At 38.4% G+C, this 27,896-nt stretch overlaps 1 protein-coding gene across 2 annotated transcripts in view; it reads right to left on the bottom strand.

The window, feature by feature from the left end:
- Positions 1 to 27,896, bottom strand: part of MACC1 (metastasis associated in colon cancer 1) — a 159,059-nt gene that overhangs the window by 43,928 nt on the left and 87,235 nt on the right. Inside the window, exon 1 of one of the 2 annotated variants that reach the window (XM_014544642.1) lies at positions 13,372 to 13,516. The exons of the other annotated variant lie outside the window; for it this stretch is intronic. The gene's annotated coding sequence lies outside the window, so the exon portion shown is untranslated. Of the gene's footprint in view, positions 1 to 13,371; positions 13,517 to 27,896 lie in introns of those variants that run through there. 2 annotated transcript variants of the gene reach the window in all.

Here is a 27,896-nt window from a genome sequence, read left to right as displayed (position 1 = left end):
AATCAATAAACTGAGGAATGAATAAGCTTGAGAGCATGGTTTATTTTACAAAAGTGTCCAGACAAAAAATAAGAAATATAATGTTATTATATGACATACAAAGATTTCAGACAAACTGCAGATACAACATATAAAGTTTTTTAAAGCCACATTTGAACTACAAATTTCAAAGTCATTTCATATTCAATTTTTCAGATGGAACAGGAAAGCACAGGAAAGTTAGATTCAATTTTTGTAGACTTGAACATATTGGCTTTTATGAGAAATGCTTCCAAAGCTACAATTTATTGTTTGTTTTCACTTTTTATGTTACATACATAGGCTTATTTTGTCCACTAGAACATATAGGTGATGTCATTGATAGAAATATTTGTTTAATAAAAACCATTTCAACATTAAAAATTTCAAGGATCATACGAAGATACCACCACTCTCTAGCAGTGAAACCCTGAAGTAGCAAAGTCATTAGGGCAGATTGTCTTCCAGTTACCACACTGGCTCATCCAGGTAGAGGAAGGAACGGGAAGGCCTGAAGTTTGGATATTAGCAAAGAAACCTCAAGAAGACTACATATTATCTGGATGTCCCCGAGAGCACAGGATACCAGGGACATGGAGGAGAGTGGTAGGGGGGAAAGCAAACCATTGCCAAAAAGATATTGATCAAAGCAATGTCTGATCCCCTTTCATGAGTGCTGGGAAAAACCTGGCACTAATTAAACTAGTGCCTGAGTAAAGTCCCAGGGGCTTTTCTGAACTAGAATGAGGCATTGGATGGGAGATCAAGAGGAATAAAGAACTCAAATGTATCAGACTAGTTCAGGATATAAACAATGAACAAAGCAGGACTGCCAAGGACTCAAAGTTTATTGGATGTTGGTCTTCTAGAGGCCAGGAGGGGATGAAAAGGGATCAATCGGCCAATGTAAACACTGAGGCTTATCCAGACAAGTAAATATTTTGTCCAGGCTCCACCCTTTGGTTATGTAGTTATGTCTTGATAAGCTCCTGAAGTCTGCCCCTGGTCCTAGCCTTTATCATGGAGTTCTCCATTCTGATATCAATCTCATCTTTAATCTCTCCAGTTACCTTTAATGAAGCAAGATTTTTATAAGGATCACCAAATGACATATAGATTATCCAATTAATTCAATCAGAAGAATAAATCCAAGTCATCCCATACACCTCAAGCAGTCTTGATATAGAACAAATCTTTCAAATGAGAGACCAAATAGGACTAAAAGATAATAATCTGAATTGGCAAAACAAGGAAGAGTTCATGACAAAGAGATATCTACAGAGGACACTGAGTGAATCCTTTGTACATAGAAGTATGATGATGAGACTATGCAGAGAGAGGCTTTTCTAAATTATTGAGCATTATAAAATACGTTAAAAATGCAAAGCCCTCTGTAGATACCAGATCCTATGTGAGTTATTTTTCTGGCAGTAAAAAGGGAGGATGGTAATAATAGTAATCTGAATTTATGGAGGGCCTATCACCTTAGACACTTGTGCTTTAGAATGCTGGCTTATCAATCTTCAGGACTATCTTATAGGAAAAGTAGCCAATGCTATTAGCTTCTTTTGCAGATAAGAAATTGAGACACAGACAGATTATGTGGCTTATACAAAGCTTGCGCAAGGAAACTGGGAGTAGAAGGAAAAATCGTTAGCTATGAAGGTGGGAATGTGGCCCACAGATAAGGAGTTGGCAGACTTGACCTTCTCCTGTTCAGATGCATGAAGAAAGTAGGCATCATCCCAGCTAAAGATATCTGAGGCATAAGGGGATTAAACCATGGAGAGATCTGGGAGTGTGTGGAGTGTCAGAGGCAGCCATTTAATGCAGGAGACAGCAGTGAAGTATACAGGTGAAAGCCTTGGCTTGCCTTGCTCAGCATAATGGCCATTCTGGCACCTTCTTGGCCTGAAGACAACCCGTTGTTCTCCCACCACACCCTCCAACAACACTAAGGAGATCATCACATAATCATCAGGAAGCAATCCACTTCAGAACCATGCTCTACTAGTAAAATGAAATGGCTCAAGTTAAACGGGAAACACCCAGCAACAACAGAGCACTTATTAACATGAGAAGTAAACAACACAATGAATGAAGAACTTACAGAGGTGAGTCAAGAGCACATAAAATGTCATTCAAAGATAATACTACAGAATTCACTTCAATCCTTACCACCTTCTTTTAATAATAAAATAGACTGTATTTTTTAAATAAATAATTCTTATTTATTAAGAAAATGTTTAAAACAAATTTAGAAATAAATAACACTAGGTATTCTACAAAATGACTCAATAAGAGAGCTGTAAATTATGAAACTGTATATATATATATATATATGAAAAAGGCCTTTAGAAAAGGGTTTTATAAAGCAGTTTTGATTTAAACACATCCTATACACTTATTAGCAAGATAATGAAGGAAAAACAAATTACTATACCATTTTGCATGCACACACACACATGCATTTACACTCATATACTCATTTAAAATATTACTAGAAATGGAGAGCTACAGATAAACATAAAAATATCTTTCATTAACAAACACTAAGTTATATTTCAAAATAATGATAAAAACTGAAGAAAAATATGATAACATCCAAGAAAAAAAGAAGTTACTGAGAGACCTCTAGTATCAACATTCTCAATCAATTTACTCATAACAACAAATCCTGGAAGGAAAAGTAAATTATTGTTAAATTGCAACAGGCAAAAGTGCACAGGTTAATTATAGGAAATTTCAACTTTATGAAATGGCTTAACTCAATTCAAGACATGAGAGAGAAAGCAATTTTATAAAAGGGGAGCCAAAACAATGCACTCAACAATCTGTACCCAATTTCCTATTTTGCTTGAGTCAGGAGAAATTCCCATTGCTTCATAGCTAAAAGACATCCCTTGCCATGCTAGCCTAGAAACATGGGTCTATCCAATGTTTGCATGCCTATCATCTGCTTCCAGGCAGAGTGGATATTCAGTGAGAATACCTGGGTACCATATACTGGCTAACATCCACTCTGATAGGTCAGTGGATGTGCTATATCCTTTTTTGAATATTTGTAATTTCACTCTGTATCTAGGAAAGTGTCAACCTAAGTTGTTTAGCTCTCTTTTTTTAAAGTCTTCAAAGATGACTGGGTATTATTTGTAAGGATGGATTTCTATTTTTATGTTTCCTTATTAAAAATATATATTCTAAAGGGAGAGATGTGGCACAATGTCATCTGAATTGATAAATCAAATATAAAGATGATCTTGATGGGTACTGGTCATACCCAGAGGAAGGTGGACACAATCTGTCGGTATGAAAAAGAGAGGAATGAAAGTAGCAGACGGATCATGATATACAAGAGGACAGGCGAGGCTTTTCTGCCCCATGGTGTCATGTAGTGTTTATGAAGTGGGTTGTGAAGGTTGAGCTGTCTGGCTTCAAATGCCAGTCCACACTGGGGTTTGTAGGGAGACGAAGGGTAAAGAGTGCTTCAAGTAAAAGGAATGTGATACACACGACATGAACATAAGAGTGAACATTCAGGAAACAGGAAGTAGTGGAGGAAGGCTGGGCCATAGCAGTGGGGTAGGAACAGAGGTAGAAGGTCTGGGGAAGTAGCAAGAGAAAAGGATGCAGAGGCCAACAGGGACTGGTCCTGAATGGTCTTATGAGACATCCCCAGGAGCTTGAACTTTAGCCAATAAGAAAGAAGACACAGAGGAGTTAAATTAAGGGAGTAACATGATCCTGTCTATGATTTACATTTTAGAAAGCAAAAGGTGGAGCAGAACTAGAGGCGAGGAGAGGTGGCAGCCGCCTGAATTAAGAAAGTAGGGGTGAGAATGGAGAGAAGGAGACAGGGCCCAACTCATTCTTCATCTTCTACTCCTGAGCCCCCTAAAGATTACAAGTCTTCCCTTGAGGTCTTACACTCAAGACCTACTTACATTTCATTTTTGAGCTTCAGCCTCTAGGGACACACAACTTGGAGGTCACACCCTTAGTCTATGTGCCAGTTGGACCTCTCAGACCTCCTATTAAGGAAGAGGGGTGGTGTTCATAACTCACTGATTGCTAATCATCTTTAGTTTTTTTTAATTGCTCCTGTATTTTCTCTCTCCAATAAAACAGTTATCCCCATACACTGCTAGATGTTTGGTGTGAAGCAATAGTTTTCTTATGAATTTCATTTCTCTTCATTTGTAAAAGACCAGAAAGTAAATCTGGTCTCAAAGCAATCTGTGCATAACCAAGTCAGTGATTACTTTCTTAGAGAGCCATATACCAAAGTGAAGGGATAATATAGGTAAATGTTGTTATTTAGTACTTTGCTGTTGCTACTAAAACCTTTAGCATTCACTAAAAGTCTCTTAATTGAATCTATGTCAGTGAATAAATTTTATGTGTTGTAAAATAGGAGGTATTAGACACTAGTTACAAGATTGTGCTTCCCACAAATCCAGTAATGATATGGAGAAGAGCAAAGCTTCCTTAGGGATTCCTAGATTTCAGAATATTCCTACATGCATTTTGAAAGTATAGTGAAGTCAATTTTATATTTTATACTTGCCTTGAGGGTTGACCGATGTGGCTTAGAAGAAAGAACATGGGACCTGGAATGAAAGAACTTGATCACGTTTTTAAATCTCTCTGAACTTTGATTTTTACATCTATTAAGTGGGAATAATAACTATCCCTTTTCTAGCATGTTTTGTGAGAAATAAATGGTGTAATGCCTGTGATAAGGACCAAAAGTTTTGTGGTTTGGGGAATGTTCTATATCTGTTTGGTCAAATCATGTAATCAGTAGCTACATGTAGCTATTGAACATTTGAAACATGGATAGTGCAAGTGAGGAACTGAATTTTGTATTAGGTAATTTAAATTAATTTAAAAGACAGGTAGCTAGTGGTTTGTGTTTAATTTGTTCCTACATCAAGTTAATTAACTCTATGCTGCTCTGGAAATCCTTTGATTAGTATATTGTCCTTGTTTAAGAATGAGTTTCTCTGCCTGGCAGCATGGCTCAGTGGTTGAGCACTGACCTATGAATCAGGAGCTCAGGGTACATTCCTAGTCAGGGCACATGCCCAGGTTGCTGGCTCAATCCCCAGTGTGGGGCAGGAGGCAGCCGATCAATTCCATGATTCTCTCTCATCATTGATGTTTCTCTCTCTCTCCCTCTTCCTTTCTCTCTGAAATAAAAATATATTTAAAAAGAATTTTTTAAAAAAATGAATTTCCCTTATATGTAGGCACAGATAGGTATATAACCATTTTTTACACAATTTGTGAGAAAGTCAGAATGCAATTATATTTTTGGCCACCACTTTCCTTTTAAAAATGCATTCACTGTGGGGAGTTTTTTTCTAATACCACTGATGAAAATTCCCCAGTTGGCCCCAAGTATCTTATGGTCACTCTTAGATTTAAAGAAAATCCTGTGGTTACTTTAAGTTGCAAAATGCAGTTTTGATTCATAAATTAGAATGCCCCATCCAATATTTCCATCAGCATAGCAATTTTCAAGTGTAAGACAGATCTCCCTGCATCCCCACCCTGTGAGTCTACAGCCTTCTGAGGAGGGTACAGCACAAGTCTCTTTTTCTTCCTCACCTCCTCCATCACCCAACTTGCAAGCTCCTGTTATTGAAGCCTCTAAAGCTGGCGAATGAGGAAGAAAAGGGAGAAATAAAACAGGACATTTTTAATCTACTGCTCTAATTGTAAGCTGGCTTTGCCTCTGCAATATTCATTGCTGATACTGTGTGTAAGGTGTGTGTGTGTGTGTGTGTGTGTGTGTGCGCGCGCGCGCGCGCGCGCGTACATGTACATGAATGAGTTTTGGGGTATCCTCACAAGCTTACAACTACCTGTACATTGAGCAATGCATCTAATTCTTCTGTCAGCTGGCCTCCCTCAACTCTCATTTTCTAACAGAAAAATACCAGCTTTGCAGGGTACAGTTTCTCTAAGCTTCAGGTATAAAAAGCAACCTCCCTCATTTCTACCTCTCCACATTGGGTTAGCTATCCAAAATGCATTCTCACAAAATCCTCTCAGTGTTTTTATCTCTTTATTTTTCTTTAAAACCAGGGAGTGGGTGAGCATATCAGGAATTGTGAAAATATCTCCACTTGGGATTTTAGTCAGATATATCTTTTTGGTATCTGACATCTATTGTCTTAAAATCTAAGTCAAATTTTCCAATTTAACATCTTTGATCACTGAAGCTGTGTTAATATCAGCTAAAGACTAGAAATTACATTAAAAAATCATCAATATGATGCTCAGTGGTTGAGCATCGATCCATGAATATCCATGAATCAGAAGGTCACAGTTCGATTCCCTGTCAGGACACTGCCTGGGTTGCAGGCTCAACCCCAGTAAGGGACGTGCAGGAGACAGCCAATCAATGATTCTCATCATTCATGTTTCTCTCTCTCTCTCTCTCTCTCTCTCTCTCTCTCTCTCTCCCTTCCTCCTTCTGAAATCAATAAAAATATATTTTAAAAAATAAAAATCATCAATATGAAACCAATAAATAAACTCGGGCATATCCATAACCATGTGGTAAAGAACAATGTGATCTCTTCATATGCAATGATATGAGTCAATCACCATAACAGGAAACTAAAGGACATTCCATATGTTTAGAATGTTTATTACTGGAAGCTTTCCAAAGAAACTGAAAGCTGTCATGCTGTCCTGAGGAGAGGACTCAGATGGGAGTCTGAAACCAGGCATTTCAGCTTACTTTATATACTATTAGAGGCCCGGTGCATGAGATTCGTGCACTGAGGGGGGGGGGACAGGGGATGGTCCCTCAGCCCAGACAGTGCCCTCTCACAGTCCAGGAACCCTTGTGGGATGTCCACCTGCCAGCTTAGGCCCAATCCCCAGGGGGCAGTCAGACATCCCTCTCGCAATCCGGGGCTCTCGCATTCCGGGACCCTTTGCTCCTTACTGTCTGCCTGCAGTGGAGGCAGGAGAGGCTCCTGCCACTGCCACTGCGCTCGCCAGCCATGAGCCTGGTTTCTGGCCAAGCGGCGCTCCCCCTGTGGGAGTGCACTTATCACCAGGGGGCACCTCCTGCATTGAGCTTCTGCCCCTGGTGGTCAGTGCGCATCATAGCAACCAGTCATTCTGCCATTCGGTCTATTTGCATATTAGGCTTTTATTATATAGGATATGCTTTTATATTATTTGGATTTTTTATTATATGTAAAAATTACTTCAACTTTTTATTTAATATCTTTGTAAATATATTTAGATACATATTAAGGCCTCCAGTCACAGTTCAATTTTTAAACATATTATGTTGTCTCTTTATTGGGCACAACTTTTTTTTTCAGCCCAGACATCCTGATACATCTGTGTCTAAACTCCAGTCCAAGTGAAGTGCACTTTTCAAATCATTGTCTAGCTCATTTATAAAATCTATAACATGAACCTTTGGAAACTTGCATGAAACATCAAAGACAGTAAATACATCTGATTTTTCAGTAAATAGGTGACCTGTAACAAATATGCTTTCTTTTCCCAGATTACAGACAAAACATAAAACCACATTCATACCTTTTCCATCTGGAAAATGATGCCTGATTCTTGATATTAAAAAGCAAGTAACAAAAATAGATACAGAGGCAGAGCAACATCGAACAGACTGTCTAACTACAGCAGGAAGGAGGGGGAGGGTTGGGGGGGGTAAGAGATCAACCGAAGGACTTGTATGCATGCATATATGCATAACCAATGGACACAAGACACTGGGGGGGCAGGGGGAAGGTCAAGGGGAGAAAAAAAAAGGGAGACATGTAATACTCTTTGTAATACTTGAAGCAATAAAACAAAATAAAAAAAAAGCAAATTATATTTTTATTGAATTTTCATTTTATCAAAATCATCCACAAAGAGAATAGCCCAGTGAGAAGGGCCTGCTCACTTTGCTATTTTTCAATTAGCAAAGGATAAAGAGGCTACTTCTAGCACCTTAGTCTGAAGTTCTAGAACTAAATTTTTCAAGGAGAAAAATTCAGCAAATAAAAAAAAGTTTAATATGTGAATCAACACAATTTATTTAGGAGGAGGAGGAGAAGGAGGAGGAGGAGGAGAAGGAAAATTTACCTCTGATAAATTTTCATGAGTTCAAAATTGGGCTACTTTCTAGAAGTGTAAGAACTTTGGTCATAAAATATTTCCTGTCATCTAGTCAAGAATAGAAATTTAAAGCTATGTTTTGGAATTTAAAAAAGTTAGGTACTTAGTTCCATACAAAAGAAAAAAGAAATTGTGAAAGCAAAAACTTACAAGACAACATAAATTACAGTATTTCAATAAATATTCTAAAAGTGTATTTGTCAGGACAAAGCAAGAGTTGAAATTAGCCCAGATCCCAAAGGTCTTCCTTGTCCTCTCCCTGCTTGTCTTGTCTGTGGTTGATTTGGTCATGACCCAGGCAACCTAAAACTGCCCCTCCTCCACTCCATTGTCCTAGTGGTTTGCCACTATTGCTTTGATCATTTCTTCCCTGTTTTCTTCAGTGTTTCCACTGATGTTACCTGTTTATTTAAACATTCCCTATGGTTTTCTTGTTCTTTTCACTTTCAGTGATCTCTTTGAGCTATTGCAGCCTTTCCTATGATTCCACACCCCCTCCCCTTTTTTTATGGGAAAAACTCAGTGATCTTGGTCTCTAACCTAGATCTCTGCCCTGAGCTACAAAACCATAAAGCCATCATCAGAATTTCTCCATGTGAATGTTGTCATATCCTATGCATCTCAAATCAGCATCTCCAAGGTAAAACTCATCTGCTCTTCCTTTTCTCTACTAACAAAAATGCCCATTTCTTTTCCTTAAATCTGCCTTTGTTGATGGTTTTATCAGGCATATCAGATGAAAATTTTGGAGCCCTCTTAAACTTCATCCTCTCCCTCATACATTATATCCTTGTGCTTGATAAATCCTACTACCACAGTCAGTCTCATTTTGCCATGGCAGTGTCCTGCATTCGCCCTTATTACATCATTTCTGGAGCCCCAGTGACCTCTCTGTTGCACTGGCTTCCCATTTTCTCATCTCTTCCTTCCCTAAGCCTATTTACCCACTGCCTCTGAAGTCATCATATTGAAACACAGCTCTAATCATGACATTCAAGTGTCTGTCCCTGACACTCCGGTGAAGCTGTTCCAGACAAAAGTGCCAGTGAAATGTAAAAGACACCTTTCATTCTTAGGCCTCTCTGTGACATGTGACACTGTTAATTTCTCCCATCTTGGAAAGTTATTGTCTTCCCTCACTCTATACTTCATTGGATTTCCTCCTATTTCTCTGGCCTCTCCTTGTCAGTCTCTAGTATGGCTATTACTTCCTCTGATTAAACTTTAATACTATTATGTCAGGAGGCACCATCATGAGCTCTCTTCTCTTCTCCTGAAGCAGTCCTTAATACCTCTGGGAGAGCCCATCCACACCCATGACTAGCTATGCTTGGGTATCACTGTCTCCCACAACTATCTATTTCTAACCTATATGTACTCCTGACTCCTGGACCTGTCCAACTGCTTAAACAATTTCTCCATGTGGATGGTCACAGGCACGTCAAAGACTACTAGTCTCAACTGAACCTGTTTCTCCTATCTTCCCTATCTAAGGGAACAAGGACACTACCATCCACCCAGTTAGTTACCTATGTCAGAAACTGGGAGGTAATCCACAGTCAATTTTATCCCTTTCTTGCCCCTGAGTCACTGTCTCCAATATATCAATTTCTGCAAAATTAATTTCTCTAACATCTTTTATAACATTCCATCAATAATGTGACTTCATTTCTGCAGGTTCTATTTTTTTCTCACCTAGATTTCTATGATAAATCCTGCCTAGTTTTCTGCCTCCATCTTTTCTATTCTCCCTTCACAATATTTTAAGGGTGATATTTCTAAAATGTAGGTTTCATCAGTTCAGTCTCTTATGAACATCCCATAAGAGCTTTATATCTCTTGTATGATATGGTCAGGAGTTTTAGTGGGTAATATGACATATAATTCATATTCTAGAAATTTACCTCTAAAAGCAATCAAACGTGTCTAAGATGTTTGTATAACAATGTTCAATGTGGCACTATTCACAATAGCAAACACTGGCTACAGAAAAAGATGAACAGTAGAGTATTGGTTAAATTATAATATCATATATAATGAGCAACTTAAAATTATGTTACAGAAGACTATATAATGATATGGAAATGTATAGTATATTGTCAAGTGAATTAAACTTATCCCATAACATTTTTTGTAAATTATTCATCATTAATATCTATTATAGCCATAAAAAGACTATCAGGATATATACACTATTTCTCTCGTCACTCCTTGTATATCAAAGATGTATATCCTCCATAATTCTGACTGTGGTTCTCAAGTTTTCTAGAGTGAACATGCCACATTTTAAACTCAAAATAAAAGAGCACATAGTTGCTATTTTATAAAAGACTAAACTCAGTTGTCAAATTTCTTCAAGACATTTTCTCTAACCCAAAAAACATCTTGGAATATCTCTCACCATGGTCATCCCTCTTCTCACCACAGTTCTCCAGTCTGGGTTAGGCATCTGTGTCTTGTGCAACCACTGTATTGTTTATCACACAGCATTATCAACTTTTTTATACTTTTTTCACTTCCTCTGTAATAGGAGCTCCTCCATCCCTATATCCCCTGCACTAAGCAAAGCACAGGTAGAATAAATGTTTACTGAATAAGTAAATGAATATTGCCACTCACCTCACAGTGACTCACACTGATTCCTCAGTGACTTCAGAATAAGTGCACACTCCTTAAGCTGATATTTCAAAATCCTTCATAATTACAGACAAGCTTTTTTTTCATTCATATTTTTGGCCCCATTTCCTAACTTCTACATGTTCAAGTACATCCATCTATGGGGAGAGATGGTGTCTTTCTTGTTCATATTATATCCCACACTTTAGTTCACACACAGATGTTCAGAAATTATTTGTTGAGTTAATGATTGGATAAATTAACTTTACCAAATATATCATGTACTTTTCAATTTCCCATATTTTCTAGAAAGCTACTCCCTTCATTTTTTTGCCTCTCTAACTTCCTTTCTCTTGTCTCCAAGGCTCAATAAAGTTTGATCATGTATAGGGATCATTTTCCAACCTTGCTACAGAAATTAAATCCCCCCAGTACAAATATAGTATTTACTTGACATTTCCCATTACTGAATTATGCACTGGCATGCTGGGTGTACATTCCTTGGGTGTTTTGGGAAGTCACTCCACTCTTCTTTTGAGAGACTCATATATAAGTTTTCCAACTTATTTTTTTCTGGTCTCCAATGATTACAATTCAAGCAAATATTTATGGAGGCTTCTTTTTAATCCCATTATACTGAGCATCATATCTTCTAAGGAGTGGGAATTAACCAACAGTGATACCAGGAATGGCATGAGTGATTGATGGATTAGCACTTCCTCTCTTTAAGTTTTTATGAGTACATATCTCCTCTATTGTACCAGGATTCCCATGAGGGCCATGCCTCAGTCACTCTTTAACCTCAAGTCCAGTGGAAGAACATTTTAGGATTGTTCAAAGTAATTGTTAAATTAATAAATGACATTTCTTAGAGAGAGTAGACCATAAAGGTATTCAACAGCAAAACCAATACTGCCCTCTCAAACAATAAACTGTATTTATCAAGTGCTTTTGAAACTTTCTTTCTCCTTCGTTTTCATTCTAATACTACCCTGGACTTGGTTATATAGGTCATCAGAGAATTTTCATTTAAATATATCACATGCAAAATGTTGCACACTCATCACAGATACTGGTTGTTGTCACCAAATACCATAGAGGTTAATTAGTTTTAATGGAAAGTTGGGCATTTGAGTGGTTTTTCAAGAAAAGGTTTTCCAAAAAGTCAATAATGACATGCTTTAATGTTTAAATAAAGAAAACCTTAAATTGTCTTTTGTACTCCAAATTAGCTAGTACAGTTTAAAATAAGATGGTGTTTCACTGTCTTAATAGTCTTTGTTATCTTGGGGGCACAGACACAAAAATAATCTGTTTATAAATAAGCTACAGGCAATGTGAGAAAGCTGCAATAAGTAATACTTTTGGTTGTATGTAAAGTTTTCAAGTAAGTTGTAACTAATAATTATGACTTCATAATTGCTATATCTGTCAGTATCCATGAAATCATATTAAAAATAACTGTTATGAATTAGAGGTAATCACATAATTAAATTAAGGATGGTATAAAAAGGATCACCACGAAGGTCAAGACAACTTTAAGAATATACAGAAATACATCATAATAACTATTAATTATTGTTATGTAAAAACTAGGCATAAACATAGGTGATCCAATATCAATCCTGAAGTTAGATCCACTGAAAATAGACTTGAACATTATTTAAGGAGTCAGTGACACCTTAATTCTCTGTCTTCTTATTAAAAATTGTAGTGAAAATATATATAATACAAAATTTACCATCTTAACCATATGTAAGTGTACAGTTCAATAGTGTTAGGTATATTTGTGATGCTGTGTGACCAATCTCCAGAATGTCTTCAAATTGCGAAACTGAAACTCTACACCATTAAACATTTCCTATTTTCTCCCTCCCCCTAACTCACTGGCAACCACCATTCTACTTTGTGTTTTTATGAATTTGCTAGTCTAGATATTTCACATAGTTAACTCATACAATATTTTTGTCTCTTTAATCTGTTTCTGAAGTTCAATTGAAACTTAATTAGGAAGAAGCCAAGTTCATCCTCTATCAGTTATTGTCTAATCATCTATTTAGTACAATGCACTATGCTAATTTCACTCTAGTAACCCAGTGAAGTAGGTTTTATGCCAACTTTACGAATGAGGAAATTGAGTTTCAACAAGGTGAAACATCTTGTCAAAGGTCACATATTTAAATCAGAGGGGCTACTGAATCCAACTTCACCTGACTTCAATGCCCACATTCTCTTCAACACAATTGGCTGATTTTTGAAATAGTTACAATTTTCAGAGGTTTTCAACCATCTACATATTTGAAGCAAAGCAAAGTGGGGTTTTTTACATTTGATTTTAGATGTTGCATGTCTCCCTCCTCTTTTTATAAATTATTTTATTTTATATCATGTCTCAAGGTATCCTATTCCATGTGTCAAAGTTTATTCTAAACCATGTCCCACAAATTCACAAAATATAAAGCTCTGCTTGAAAAGGAAGAAGCATTTAGTTTCTTCAGTTGTTCTGGAAATGACACAATTTCCTATCTGTATTATATATCAATAGGGAAAAGAATATTAATTTTTGAAAACAACACTTACAGTTGTGGAAATGAACCCAAGCCTCTTCAGTTCAGGAACATCATGTTAGTGAATGAAAGTCACTCTGCGTAAACCAAGGGCTCTCTTCAAACATGTCTTGCTCTGCGTGTGGCACCTGAACTGCAGCTTACAGAGCCACCTGGGACTAGAAGTCCTCCCAGTGTAGCTCCAGGCTGCCCAACCAGAAATCCTAAAAGGCAGAAAACTACAACACCCACAATTCGTAATTCCTCACCTGAAACCAGGATGAGAGGGTGGATGGCTACAGTTTCACTTTAGGAAGAAAGAATAAGTAGATGGAAAAGCAAAGCACTAAGTATATAGATGGGAAAGCAAAGCAATAAGTAATCAGGTGGGTATGTCTAAGAACAATTTATAAATATGGACCTATTTCTTCAAAGGAAGCAGAAGTAGTTTGATGTTTGCCAAGAAGTACGAAGGCACACTCAGTGTTGGCAAGAACTAAAAAGTCTTCATGCCAACAAAACCTCATGCAGCCGTGTAACCGGCCCCACCAGATTCTCTGTCAGTGATTCAGAGCTGAGGATGCCTCCCAGCCGATGGGCAGGTGAATGAAGACTTCCCAGGGAGGACTAAAAGCCTCTGCATCAGCACTATGGCTGTCACTCAGAGAAGCTACAGGCATAATGAAGACCTTCATCTTCCAAAATACCCAAGATTTTTTAAAATGTGCTTTTAAAAATGTGAGCAAAATAGAACCCTTGTTAATATTCCCTTCCATTTCCCTTTCCATTTCTCATATGATGTTTTCCTTCTGTATGATCCAGCATTATTTCTGATTGCTCAAAGTTCAGGAACAAGAAATTTGGAGGGGAAAAAGAAAAAACAAATTTTAAAACTTGAGTAAAATGAAAGTTGCAACAATTTTTTCCCTTCTTTGCAACATCAGGAACATAGAGTATTAAAAAGAAACAAACCAAAACTAAGAAAAGGGTTTTCATACAGGATCTGTCTCTAGCCTTTACTTTCTTTTGGACACAGCCCAGAAAAAATGGATACAGACAAGGTATTGGCTTAGTTGGGCCCAAAAATGTAATGGACGGCTTCAGCTAAAACAACACACAGAATAATGACACCAGATACATTTCTTCCCCTTTTGTGCACTTTCTCTCCTTCCTCTCTACATGCCACCTCTCTACTGGGGCTCCCTGCTGCCCAACCTATGTGATCCACCCAGAGCCCTGCTAACATTTCCCCTTGGGTCATCCTGCAAGCCAAACTGAACCATTCTTTTTCCCTTTGTCACAGGTCCTTCAATCTCCTGACCAGACCGCAATGCTCCCGTATGTCACTGATATTCCTTTAAAAACACATGGTTTTCTATTTCCACAAACCTGCAGATTTTGTTCTCTGTGCTGTTTCTTCTCCCTGGACTATTTTTTCCCACCTTTAAATGTTCAGATATTTTCTTTCCTTCAAAGCCTAATGAAAAAAGCACTCTTCTCTAAGAAGCCCTCCCCAGTCTGCCCTAATCTGAATTATTCTCCCTCTTAATAAATTCCATAATATTTTATCTAGTCCTCTCCTAACAGATGTTATACTTTGTTTCATTGTTGTGTGTATGTGTATACACACAGGCAATGCTACTGCCCTATTTGAAGGTAAGCCCTTACATTATTCCCACCTTACTAACTCAGTAATTGACATGTAGCTGTTTCTGATAATCAATGAATGAAATAACTGAGATATTAACTCTAAACTGGATTTTAGTACCTAATGCCATCTTTATCTCTCTCAGAAAACATTTTCGCTTTAAAAGCTCTATATATACTATTTTCAAATTCCTCTGTGGAGTAGTCTGGTGTGGCCTCTGCAACCATATTTGCATAAAGGTAAGGTTTTAAATCTGACAGTCCCCGAAATGAAGGCTCCATGGCAGTACTCATTGCTTCCCCAGCTCTGCCTCGTGCTGTGTACTTGGCTTTCTAACAGCTTCCCAGTGACCTGCCCCCAGTACCATGACTGCATGTTGGAGAGCTAGCCTTGCCTCCATCTATGAGTTTCCAATCATCAGCTCCAGCATTTCTGGTTTCCTTCCCCTTTAATCTAATCTCCTAGCTCAGATGTGGAAACTCTGACCTTTGTACTTCTTTCAATAGTTCTTAATCACCGACCTCTCCCACCCGGGGAAGGGAATTCTCTCAGCAGTTAGTTCCTCACACCTCTGCTTCTACGGGATTCTCCTGGTCCCCACACACTCAGCTGTGTCTTCTAGCTGTCAGCCACTTGGGAAGAAGTGAACTTTCTAAATACTGCTGACACACACTGATTTTTCTATGGGCCATCAGCCTCGAAGACAGGCAGGAGTAGATGACTGTTGTCTGGACAGTCCTCCCAATTCTTCTCTGTTATATCATAAGGAATGCTAGCCCCATAGCCTGCCTGTGTGAGTATAATGTAAGATATCTGAAACTGGGTCCGGGATTTATCCTCCACCCATAGTTTAGAGTTGCTTCCTTAAGAAAATCTCTCTTTTTTAAATCCTTTACCCTTTCCTTGCCTCGTACATGTTTCTGGTACTGATTTATACAGCTATCAGACTGGGTTGATATACTTTGTTCATTTCTGCCCTAAAATCATGATCATTTGCAGCCATGAGATTTATTGTACCTAAATAATATGGACATCTGCTATTTCTTGACAGATAGAAAAGGGTGTGGAAAGCTAGCCCCTTCTCCTCCAGTGCATGGGAAGAAGAAAGCCAGAGGTTGTGTGAGCTCTAAGGGGGCTTCAATAGAAACACACTGTAGGCTCTGAGAATGAAATACTATATCGGGAGCAGTCCTCAGCGTTCAGCCACGCAGACTACACCATTGTATTTTCTGCCCAGTTGGGAGAGCTTATCAAGGACTAATCCCATCCGCCAGTGTGGGAATGTGAAGGTGCCAAGAGGTCTAGCGAACCTGCAAATGCCAGGGGTTAAGAAAAAGAGGTTACACTATGCCTTCGTGACTCCAGAAATATTGTAAGAATCATCCATCAGTGGATGGCACGCTTGTGCCATGTTCCAAAAAGGCCTGCTGGTCAAGCACCAGAATCAAATCAGACTCCTCCACAGCAGGCAACCAGCCAGGACCCAGAGGCCATCACATGGACTTCAGACCCCCTACTTTCTGCACATAATGTTATGTCTGTTCTCCTACCATATACTCAAGTACCATCCTGGCAAGAAACCCGCTAAGGAGGAAGAGAACATGAAAGACTGAGAACTAAAAAGGAGTCACCCCAAAGATCACTTAAGCCAAAGAAGACTGATGTTTAAAATCTGCTTCACCCATCCACATGCTAATGGTAACAATTAGCATGGAAGCTGAAATGCCAGTGCCTGACTGTCAGGCCAGCCTGAAAGATAAGGGAGAAGCAGAGCACTTAGAAGGGCTAATCGGACACAGCTATCTGGGACTGGGAATGGCACAAAGAAGCAGGGACAACAGAATCCACTACCTTGGTGAACAGAGGCAGCTGTTCAAACAATGTCCTGCTTGGAAGTGGCTGTCGCAGCCATGGAGAGCACAGTCTGAGACTTTCGGTGATGGTCATACAAACTGTGGTTTCTGGGGCTTAGCAAAAACAACTAATTTAGTTGATCTCTTACCTCCTCCCAACCCTCCCCGGGCTTCCCACTGTAGTTTGACAGTGATCAACCGAAGGACTTGTATGCATGCATATAAGCATAACCAATGGACACAAGACACTGGGGGGTAGGGGAGGCCGGGGGAATGTCAAGCGGGGGAGGGGGAGAAGGAGACATATGTAATACTCTTTGTAATACTTTAAGCAATAAAACAAAATAAATAAATAAATAAATAAATAAATAAACAAACAAATAAATAAATAAAATAAAAAAACAACTAATTTATCCCCTAGCATGACTGCATTTTGGCAGCTGCTCTGTCTTCACAAGCTTGATTCTCCAGCCTTCCCAGCAATTGTGGAACTGGAGTCTGGTGGGTTGTTCTCCGATTTGTATTAGCCAAAGTCTGTTGCTATTGCCTGGAACTAAAAACTGAGACACCTAACACAACTCTGATCTCACTGTAACATGCATCACTTCTGCCTACCACGCTATATTTAGACTCCATCAGATCAAGGACTGGATGTTATTTAATCGCTGTCCAAAAGCTCCACAGTGCCTGGCCATGATACATATTTGTTCATCTCAATTGGAATGACCAGTAAAATGACGAAGCCTTGCTCAAAGTTCCTTCTAACTTATAAATTCTCCAACCACATGGAGGCTCTCAGTTGCTTATTAATGCAGAGGTAATTTTTTCTCTTAATGCCACAGTGCATTGAAAATTTAGACTTTGCCCACTATCTGTTTCTAGTAAGGGCAGAACAAGTGACTATTTGCACCCAAAGGGGGAAATCAAACACACAAAAAGTGGTTTAACTATGCCCAGGCAGTTAGTTAAAAATCAAAAGGGGATTTTCCTGGTATCCTTCAATGACCTATGTTAAATGTCACTCATATTCAGTCCCGGTAGTAAAAATATACCAGAAAGAGTAATAGGAAATAGCCATATTCCCCACAAGCTCAAATGTTTCCCAAAATGAGGCTATCTGGGAGAGAGAAAGGCCACACTTGCAGACTTATAAGTTCCCCCTGGAGTTTTTCTCTGTCCTGTTTCAGTATTACTGACTCTCAGACCCTGGCCTGTCTGTCCATAACATCCGTTTTCTGGTTCACTTTGTCCTGAGTCATGATCACACTGTAACTTTCCAAAAATAGTTAATCACTGTGCCATTTACCAGTTAATTTCAGTGAGTAGCTCAAATCATAGTAAAATGTTAGCACCAAAGTTAATTTAGGTCAGATTGATCTTATTTCCCTAGATTAAGAAAGTGAACCAACTTTTTCTTAAAATTTCATATTTTCCTTCATTACATCTTTCTGGCTCTTTACTCAAGCATCAGATGAATCATCCATAAATTGACCTCCATCCACCAAGCAGTAGTTTAGAGTTCATCCCTCTTTTCTTTCATTTGTTGCTTTCAGGATAACACAAGGAAGTATGTGCCAACTCTGCATGATCATAGATGTTTCCATGCTTCTCTTTTGCTACTAAACAACAACAGAATCCTCTGTGCAGCTTTTGCTAGACCACCTACATCCCTGTAATCCTTAGCTTGGATCCCCTTCCTGCAGCAGCAGCAGGTGGAGTCCTCACAAGTCACATCTTTCTGATCCTGTCCTCACAGTCATCTCTCTCTCTCTCTCTCTCTCTCTCTCTCTCTCTCTCTCTCTCTATGCTTTCCCTCCTCCTTCCTTCCCTAACAACAGCTGAAAGAGCTACTATGCAAAGGACTCACTGATTGTATTGGGACCACCTCGTAACCCAAAATACTACCCACCCATCTTAAAATATACACCGTAAATCACATCTGCAAAATCCTTTTTGCCATGCCAGGCCCCTATTCTGTCTGCCATACCAAGTTTCCACCACAGGAAATTCTCTATATAGTATTCTAGGAGTAGAGTTGGGTCTCTACAAACTTCCCATTGGAGTTGAGAGAAAATATTTGTATTTGCACACAATGTTAGGGGAATATATATTATGGGAGAGGCATAAAGTAAGGCCCCGGGTTCTCCTTACATCACCTGCCTCTGAGTTGTCACCCATTCATTATTACATTATGAGAGACCTATGATTCGGTTCTAAAGGTGATATGCTCTCAAGAGCAATTCAATGAAATTAATTAAATAAGATGATATTAAAACAGAAATACACCTTAGAAGGGTTCCCACTGCAAGGATTCATCAACCAACATTTTAGTAGGGATTAGTTTATGAAATGGGCAGAGTAAGGGAAGGATAAAGGCAACATTAACTTGAAGAGTAGGAATTTGGCTGTATCGGAAAAGACTATATGAAGTGCCTCTCACACCCCCATGAAAAAGGAGTGTGTTCTCATCTCATGAAAGAATCTAGTAATATATATAATTTCTCACGCCTTACACAGGACTCTACTGCATGGATGATTAATCACAGATGACTGGACTGAAAATGAATGTCCACATCAAAGTGGGCTAAATGCAAGCTAGGCCAGAATTTTTTAAACTCTATGTTAGATCTATTTGTTGGTCATGAATCAATTCATCAATATTTCTAAGTGAAATGGAATATATGAAAATGGACCCGAACAGAAGGGATAGATGGAACAAAAATAATAAAATACATTAGATTAGCTCTACGTGCATTTGAATAAAAAGGGTCAGTGTTGTTTCAGTGTGTGGTGGTGGTGGTGGTGGTGGTGGTGTGTGTGTGTGTGTGTGTGTGTATGTTTGAATACTGGGTCAAATACAATATTTTTTTGTTTGTTTCTGTGGGAAAATATGAAATCTATGGAACTAAATTGAGGTCTTATGAGTATTCTGGCATGAGAGCTATGCGCTATCAATTTTTTTAGTGTGTTTTTTTTTAAATATCAGATAGTAACTAACTAACCAACCAATCAAATTATCTCTTATGACATGCAAGTGAAAAACTTCAAATAGAGTTACAGGCTCTGGAGTGTTGCAAAACCAAGATAAACACCTTGACAAGACGGAAAATAGAAACCACAAACTAGTCAAAAACTTGAGTAATATGCAGAGACCGTGGGAGGATAGAGCAGCCAGGTGGAGGGTTGGTGACTGGTGGTGACAGTAGAAACAGACAGAAAGAAGCAGAGTAAGAGAAAGGCTAGTCACAAGAAGGTCAGAATCACAGAATTCAGAAGCGTTAAATACCCATTTATAAGGCAAGGCAAGATGAGCTGTTAGTTATTCTCACATTCAGTAAATACTGAGTGCTTACTATGTGCCAGAGACTGTTCTAAGACCTGCGGACACTGCAGTGAAGAAAACAGACTTAAACCCATGCCTTCACAAGCCTACTTTCTACTAAGAATTATACTCTATATTTGAGTTCTTTCTATTTCACAAATGTCACAGTGAATTCCTGTGCTCCCTTACTTTGTTCTCTATCCTTTCAACACCCTAATCATTGTATTTCTTGCAACATGAAAGAGACTAATTACTGTGGCCCAAATTAAAAGATGATGACTTAGAGTTTTACCTAGGGCTGGTTCTAAATGTACAAAACTCTCATTCTAAAGGGGATAATGTAAGAGCATGTCCTTTGCAAATAGCTTTGGGAACAAGAAAATGAATGAGGATAAAGGGGATAATGTAAGAGCATGTCCTTTGCAAATAGATAGCTTTGGGAACAAGAAAATGAATGAGGTAAATTTAATATGATAAAGGTTTCATCATTGTTTCTAGGTTTATTCATTTGCAGGATATTTATTCATTTATTTGTTCATGTTTTTATCAATTAACTTATTTTTGTTCCAATAAATGATTCTCTTTTTGAGGAACCAAGAATTACCTGTTAGTCAAAATTTGCCTAACTCTGTTAGCAGCTCTCATTGCATATCCCTTCTGTCTTTTCAAGAAACACTCAACATCACCCTGGCTGGGTAGCACAGTTGACTACAGCATCATCCCACTACGCCAAGGTTGTGGGTTCAACCTCGTCAGGGCACATATAAAAATCAACCAATGACTGCACAAATAAGTGGAACAACAAATCAATGTTCTCTTTCCCTCATTCTCCCTCTCTCTCCTTCTCTCCCTCCTTCTCTCTCCCTGAGGGATTTAGATCTTCTGAGAAGCCGCTATTCTGAACATTGCCTGTTATCCTGGTAGAGAGAGAGTCTGATAAATTTCATATAGGTAATGATAGAGTGTGCCCAGAATCAACACACATTCTTTTTGCTCATAATTCTTCAGCCCAAACAGCACACATGGCCACACTCACCCATGGTCAGCCAGGAATAGTCCCCTCTCCATGTTCACTGTCACTACCCTACTCCACCCTACACACATTCCTTGCCTGGAATTACACAATAGCCTAACTGGCCTCCCCTTATCCACTTTTAACGTTCTCAAATCCATTCTTTGCATTGAATATGGACTGTTTTTTTCCAAAATGTAAATACAATGCCCTCAACTTAAAATTATTATATAGCTTTCTCTGCTGTCACAGTAAACCTAAAATCCCTATTTGGCCAGTAAGGCCCTCCATCTGTCCATTCTCAAACTATAAACTCTCAATAATTGCTCCTCACCGGGGGAAACTTCTTTTGGTTCCAGAAATTTCCCAAGTTTTCTTCCACCAAAGAGCCACTGCACATTCTCTCTAACTGGAATAATCTCTTCTCTCTTGTCCATCCACACGAAAGCCTTCCTCTGAGTATCTATATGAAGTTTTTACTACCAGGATAATTTTTGTGAGTAATTCGTTTGTTGTTCAGGTAGCTCCTTGAAGCCAGAGCCTGTGTTTGTGTTTCTCCGTCATTATTTTCCCAGCTGCTAGCATGGTGTCTGGGATACAGCAGATGTGTGTTAAACATAGTTTGAATGTCTGAATGGACATTTTTATATTCTTTTGTATACTCAATTTTAGAGGAAACAATATTTATCTCTTCGTTCAAAGTTGCTCCAAAAAACAAAGAGGGAGTGAGGTTCTTGTCACCTGGAACATTTATAAATATATTTTTAGGACTAGATGAGAATTTTCCTAAAATGTTACTTGTTTATGATAATTATTAGTGATAACCTCCCTAATAAAAGGGGCATAGTTGTTCATCTTTTCCCAACTATTTCTCATGGACATTATTCTAACATACTTAGCGTAGAGACTAGACACATACCCAGATGGCCATTTCTATTAAAAAACAATGAAATGGGACACTGTTACAGTGAATTCTCCCCTTTACATTTCAGAAGAAATTTATGAATTTCCCAAAATGAGTTTAAAGTCATGTACATAATAAACACAGGCCTACAGATTTCACTGAATTTCTGGGAAATGAAATGAAGTAACCCCACACACAGTGATTAAGGCAATGCGTCACCTAAAATCCAAGCTGATAATTTAAGACAGTCATCCTAAGAAATGAAGCTGCCAGTATAAAGAAAATAATTTATCTTAATTTGGACTCTTTTAAGTTATTAAGATTCCTCTGATAGAATTTTAAATGCTGTTCTACAAATATGTTCTTTCACACTTAAAAGTATAATTTGCATGTGCAACTGAGTAATCAATTTCTCAATAACGGACAAGGCACTAGAAATTTTACATTTTTTTCAGATTCAAATCCATATTTAAGGTCTATGCATGATCAATAAAGCAATTGAAATGAACATGACTAAATAGGTCTAAGAAAGACAAAATGTCAAATATGTTTGAGACTAAAATCAGAGAAATGTTACATTAATTACTCAGTATAAAACATTAACTTCTTGGAGATACATAATTAGTGAATTTTGGTGCTATTATAAAAAAATAGTTGCTTCTGTTATTATACCTACAAAATAGATATCAAAACATACAGAATAGATTTGATTCTATTCCATTAATTTTTGCAGAAGACTATTAATAGTTTACTCATTATCTAGAAAAGGCCCTACTGAATAAGAAGATTTTAATGATGTTTAAGTCATTCCTAGGTATCATGAAACTTATTAGAAAGGTACAAAGGTACAGTCTAAAGAGATATTCTTACCATCAAAAGGTTACTTAGAGTTTCTCAGGTTTGAGACTACCTTCATTATGCAAATTCATCCCTTATTTCTTTATGTAACACACAACCATGAATCAGGCATTGCAACAAACTGAGACTCAAAGGATTTATGTGCATGTTCTTAGTGGATGAACCAGACTAGACCCTTGGTCCCTGGGCTTTTAATTCAATGTTTTATCCACTTTGCCATAGTGACATTTAATATAATCTTTCTGGAATCATCAACATTCTAACACTTTGAGTATTTTTAAATAAATGTTTTGTATAAGTAGCTAAAAGAAACCATTTAGTAAAAAGGGAAAAATAATTTTCAAAAGAGTATTTGAGGATCAAAAACACTTTAGGGAAATGGTTTAGGATTCCAAAGAAGAAATTAAACAGAGAAAAGTCCCTTTCTTATTCACTGGTGGGTAGATGAAAGTAAAAGTTCTGAAATATGAAAGAGCTCTGGAGCTCATTTGGGTACATTTGCCTGTAAACTGTGTAATGTAAAAGAATGTTTCTGGACAATTTAATGGCCTTAGGGGCATAGTTTGTGGGTCACCACACAATTTCCTTTTATATTCATGCTGCTGATATTGACTTGCCTATGGGTCTCCTGACCAACTTCTCCGACATCATTGAGAATGTGGAGGTAACAGAACAATACTAGATTTGAAAGTGATTTTCAAAGATTCTTTGGCACATAATTTCTTTGGGGAGGGGGGTTGTGGTGGTGACATTGGGGAATGGGCAGATCCCTGTCTGAAAAGACTGTCATGCTATTTTTTTAACAATTAAAAATTGTAGAGAATATGACTATTGTCACATCAAAATCAGAAAAATCTACGTTGATTCTGCTTTGACATTTTTCAAGGAGAATGAAAATGCAGGCATTCCCTAACAAATGACCCACTGGATATACAGAGTGATTCTTCTCTATAGTCACTTTCCATCATTCCTTTCCCAATGGAGCACTGACCCCAGGGCTTTTGGAGCATCCTACAAAGAAAACTCACCTTATATCACTCCAGAGTAACTAACAACCATGAGTATCTAGTGGCTTCTGTTAACATTGTATTCCCATGCCCCTAAATGGTAAGGAGACTTTTGTCAGCTGGTAGTATCAGAACCATTATATCTTTGAGAGGCTGCATTCCCAATTCCAAAAATTTGACTTACATGCTATTGATAAGGTGTCTTTTTTTTAAAGTATACATGGGATAAGCCTGTGGTCCGCAAACTGTGGCTCGCGAGCCACATATAGCTCTTTGGCCCCTTGAGTGTGGCTCTTCCACAAAATACCACGTGTGGGCGCACGTACAGTGCAATTGAAACTTCGTGGCCCATGCGCAGAAGTCAGTTTTCGGCCTGGGAGAGTCTATTTTGAAGAAGTACTGTTGATATTTGGCTCTGTTGACTAATGAGTTTGCCGACCACTGGGATAAGCCCAAGGCATATCTATATATATATAATCCCAGTGACCAGAATGGCCAGTGGCTATGATGTGCATTGTGGCAGCTAACCAGCCTGATCCGGGTCCTGATTGGCCCCCAACACCCCAATCAGGGACAGGGACAGCCGGCCAACCACCTGTGGCCCCTCCATCGGGGCAGGCCAGCTGGACCCCACCGGTGCACGAATTTGTGCACCGGGCCTCTAGTATGAAAAATAACAGTCAAGTGTGAGAGTGGTTTGAGGGATTGGATGGCATTTCTAACCATTCTTCAGATGCTTCTAAAATTTTGCAATTTTGCTGTAGTAGATAAAATACTGACATAGAAATCCAGAAATGTGGATTCACATCCCAGCTCTCCCACTTGACCCAAGCCACACTTTCCCCAGCTGGAAATGGGTGTAATCTCCATCCCGCCACATCTCACTCTTGTGAGGCAGCAGAGGGCTGTTATAGGACACTGGCTTTGAAGTGAGACAAATGTAGGTTTGGATTTTACCTCCATTATTTATCATATTAGAGAATGTCTCTGAGTTGCAGTTCCTTATCTTCCAGTATTTGGGGGAGGATTGATTAAAAATAATATGTGGCTAATAAGTTCTGGGCCAAGAGAAATTGCAATGATCATAAGAGATGTGGAAGGTACTCGGAAACTATAGAGTGTTATCTAATATAGAGTATTATATTGTTAAACATATGAATATGTATAGCCATTATGTAATTTAGATCACAACTTGAAATCACAATGCACACTGAACCGTCATAAGAATTCATCACTACAATGTCAATCACTTTTCATTCCCAGATTAAAATAGGACTTGAAATCACAATGCACACTGAACCGTCATAAGAATTCATCACTACAACGTCAATCACTTTTCATCCAACTGATCCAAGCTATTTCTTCAGAAATCTAAAGTTTTGGGGCCTCTGTGGGCTAATTTGCTATTGAAGTCACAAAGGGCTGTTTAACCTTTTCCTGAGGAGGGTTGTATGCACTCTGCTTGTGTTGGGGTTTCTCCTGTGTAACTGAATTACTGTAGTGATCAGGTATTTCCTATCTTTCTCCTCACAGGACGGCTGCTATGATGCCCCCACAAAAGCCTCTGTCTTGACTGCAGGGGAGGAAAATGGGAAGTTGATTTCAATGCTCACTAAGGATTTAATTAGCCAAGGAATCAGATCCCTGTCCCATTTTTAGCCTAGCTCTCCAAGAGAAGCATATTGAACCTCTAAATCATCGTCTGAAAGAAGCCTTTGGTGTGCCTGAAGGCTGATTGTAACATTGCTTGATTTACAAAATGTGCCTCTTAGCAGTCTGAGTGAATTCCAATTTCCACCCCTAAATTATATAGCAAAAGTTTTACAAAGCCACTATTTGAGTCCTATTCTTGCCCTTTCCAGATATTTTGATATATGCAAGAAACACAAAAGTGTTGTGGCTGGATTCAGAAAATATATATGCTTGTTTATGAGACAAAATAAGATGGTAATAGGCTGGATATAAATCCAAATTACTAAATGGCTACAGGAATTTCAGGCCTATTACATTCCCAGCTTTACTTGAGAGATAGACTTATCATAAAAATGTTTAATATTTAAGCCACATTCTATGTGTCCTTTAGCCTACTGATTGAATGTCATATCACACAGGTTTAAGTTACAATCCAGGCTCCCACACTGACTGGTAGCTGATGACAAATTCCCAATCTCTCTAACCCTCATTTGTCCCATCTGCAAATAGAAATAATAAAAATACCTACTTTATGAGACCATTGTAAAGGTTAAACTACTATCTTTATAAAGCACTTAGCATGTCTAACTCAAAGTAATTTGACAACTATCTTACATGGAGATACCAGGGTTTCCTTAAAAACATATACTGACTTAGATTTTTTTTTGCCTACTATCTCTCTTGATATTGTTTAAGATCCTAAGGACAAGAAAGAAAACAAGAAACTGAAAGTCAACTGAATTAATATGAATAATTTTTTTTAAATAAACAGCATAATTTTGAAAACAAAAAATTTAAGTCAACATAGAAATGGTTGTTGAAATTCTGAAAATTCAAGAGGTCTCGGAACTAGAAAGCTTTAAGTCTTCAGCCCTAGAGAATCCTGAAGACTAGATGGGGAGAAAAAACAGAAAGAAAACTAAACTACAAAAAAAAATTAAGGAAGTTACAGAGTTCTTTGAAAAGATTTAGTGGCATAGAGATTTGAACAGATGATTTTCAAAAGAACATTTCCTTCATCCATTCAAATAAGTACTCACTGAGTGTGTGACATATGCAAGGCTCTAGAAAAACAAGGTGATGCAATATGTTCTCTGCCTTTAAGAGAATTTCAACACCTAAGAGGATTATTACAGCAGAAATTCATGCCAGGAAAGGGGAGGGAGCACAGAGGAGGGACCACCTCCACCTCCTGGGCAAGAGGCTGGCAGTCCAAAAAGCCTTAACAAAGGAGGTAATAGGTAGATTGAACTGAACTAGAAGGGTGAGTAGTAACTGGCTGGGTGGAATGAAGGAAAGGGCATCCCAAGCAGACAGACCTGTGTGCACAAAGCCACAGAGGCTGGTAATAGCCCGGCATGCTTGAGGAACTGCAAGTCTGAGGTGGAGTTCACGTGGGCAGTACTTCTGCCTCTAGGGCAGTGGTTCTCAACCTTCTGGCCCTTTAAATACAGTTCCTTATGTTGTGACCCAACCATAAAATTATTTTCGTTGCTACTTCATAACTGTGATGTTGCTACTGTTATGAATCGTAATGTAAATATCTGATATGCAGGATAGTCTTAGGCGACCCCTGTGAAAGGGTTGTTCGACCACCAAAGGAGTCGCGACCCACAGGTTGAGAACAGCTGCGGGCCTTTGCATGCTCCATGAGCTCTCCTCAAAAGGTTCACTCGGCTGTACTTCAGGTATGTGTTCTAGTCATTAACATACTCAGCTTAAATGTCACATCTCTAGAAAAGATTTTCAAAGCTTACAGCTTAATTTAGCCACCCTGTCATTGTCCAACAAATAACCCTATTTTTATTCTATGAACACATTTGATTAATATTTTAAAATTTCCCTTATTGGCTTATCTGTTTATTTGTTTACAGATGATCTGTCCTTAGTAGTTCCTTGAAAGTAGGCACCCTATCATGTTCACCACAGTACCTTCACTGCCTAGAATTCTGCCTATCACACGTAGACAATAAATATTTGGTTAAATAATGAAGTAAGTTGGACATGTAAGCAAGGGACAGAGCATGAAGGGATTTGTAAGCTGTCTTAAAGACTGTGTGTACCCCTACCCGGTTTGACTCAATGGATAGAGCCTCAGTCTGCAGACTAAAGGGTCCCAGGTTAGATTCCGGTCAAGTGCACATGCCTGGGTTGTGGGCTTGATCCCCAGTAGAAGGCAGCTGATCAATGATTCTCTGTCATCATTGATGTTTCTATCTCTCTCTCCTTTTCCCTTCCTCTCTGAAATCAGTAAAAATGTATT

The sequence above is a fragment of the Myotis brandtii genome, unplaced genomic scaffold (assembly GCF_000412655.1).
Source record: "Myotis brandtii unplaced genomic scaffold, ASM41265v1 scaffold374, whole genome shotgun sequence".
Taxonomy (NCBI): domain Eukaryota; kingdom Metazoa; phylum Chordata; class Mammalia; order Chiroptera; family Vespertilionidae; genus Myotis; species Myotis brandtii.
Note: the sequence above shows the minus strand (reverse complement) of the source record. Positions and strands in the feature narration are given on the sequence as shown.